This window comes from Phytophthora infestans, genomic scaffold (assembly GCF_000142945.1).
Source record: "Phytophthora infestans T30-4 supercont1.4 genomic scaffold, whole genome shotgun sequence".
Classification (NCBI taxonomy): Eukaryota; Oomycota; class Peronosporomycetes; order Peronosporales; family Peronosporaceae; genus Phytophthora; species Phytophthora infestans.
In genome coordinates this window covers 4,548,969-4,550,783 of record NW_003303755.1, presented here as the reverse complement: position 1 = coordinate 4,550,783, position 1,815 = coordinate 4,548,969, and positions in this window count along the sequence as shown.

Genomic DNA, 1,815 nt, shown 5'->3' with positions numbered 1-1,815 from the left:
TCTGACAGCGTGCATTTATCGCTGGCGCGCGTCCAACTTTCTTGTCAGTTTGAATTGTGTCGGACATGTTCAAAGGCTGGGTGGGTGCTAGCCGAAGTGTGTGCGAGGCGCTAGCCGGTAAGAGGGCGTACGGCGGTGCGGATTTGTGTGGTTGCGTGTGTACTCGTTGAGAATGCAGTTTTCGCGATGCGGTGCGGTGGTTAGCTTGTCGTGCTTCTCCTATAGCTCAGTTGGTAGAGCGTGCGGCTGTTAACCTCAAGGTCGCTGGTTCAAACCCAGCTGGGAGAGCTTCTTTTGCACCACCAAACTACTGTCGCCGACTTGCTTCTTTTGCTTGTCTACGCTTCTCACGTGCTCTTCCGACCACTGCATCGCTGTCACACCACCTCGCAGCTATTCGCCACCCACCGCCACCATGTTTTGCTGCCTACAGTGTTTTATTTCGTCAGCTCACTTACTGCCTGCTGCTACCGTCTGACGGTAGTGTGCTGTTTTGTGCTGAACCTCTTGACTCTCTTTGACTTGCTGGATGGCTATGCTTTCCGATTGCTATTTGACTACTGTTAGCTCCGCCGGAACAGGGGAGCCCATCCACTGTCGTCGCGCTAGATCCACTGCCCGGGGTCAAGGCCACTGCCAGACTCGAAGCAGCGACCTGGACGGGGTCGCTTTGGTGGACCCCTTTTGTACTTTTGAGAGCGTGCTAGTGACCTGTGCTGATGCGGCATGCATGATAGATTCGCGGTAGATCCTTTGGCAGCGTTCATTTATCGCTGGCGCGCGTTCCAACTTTCTGTTCAGTTTTGAAGTGTGGTTGGACATGTTCAAAGGCTGGGTGGGTGCTAGACGAGGTGTGTGCGAGGCGCTAGCTGGTAAGAGGGCGTACGGCGGTGCGGATTTGTGTGGTTGCGTGTCAACTCGTTGAGAATGCAGCTTTCGTAATGCGGTGCGGTGGTTAGCTTGTCGTGCTTCTCCTATAGCTCAGTTGGTAGAGCGTGCGGCTGTTAACCTCCAAGGTCGCTGGTTCAAACCCAGCTGGGAGAGCTTCTTTTGCACCACCAAACTACTGTCGCCGACTTGCTTCTTTTGCTTGTCTACGCTTCCCACGTGCTCTTCCGACCACTGCATCGCTGTCACACCACCTCGCAGCTATTCGCCACCCACCGCCACCATGTTTTACTGCCTACAGTGTTCTATTTCGTCAGCTCACTTACTGCCTGCTGCTACCGCCTGACGGTAGTGTGCTGCTTTGTGCTGAGCCTCTTGACCCTCTTTCACTGGCCGGATGGCTATACTTTCCGATTGCTATTTGACTACTGTTAGCTCCGCCGGAACAGTGAGCCCATCCACTGTGGTCGCGCTAGATCCACTGCCCAGTGTCAAGGCCACTGCCAGGCTCGAAGCAGCGACCTGGACGGGGTCGCTTTGGCGGACCCCTTTTGTGCTTTCGAGAGCGTGCTAGTGACCTGTGCTGATGCGGCATGCATAATAGATTCGCGGTAGATCGTTTGGCAGCGTGCATTTATCGTTGGCGCGCGTCCAACTTTCTTGTCAGTTTGAATTGTGTTGGACATGTTCAAAGGCTGGGTGGGTGCTAGACGAGGTGTGTGCGAGGCGCTAGCTGGTAAGAGGGCGTACGGCGGTGCGGTTTTGTGTGGTTGCGTGTGTACTCGTTGAGAATGCAGTTTTGGGCAATGCGGTGCGGTGGTTAGCTTGTCGTGCTTCTCCTATAGCTCAGTTGGTAGAGCGTGCGGCTGTTAACCTCAAGCTCGCTGGTTTAAACCCAGCTGGGAGAGCTTCTTTTGCACCACCAAA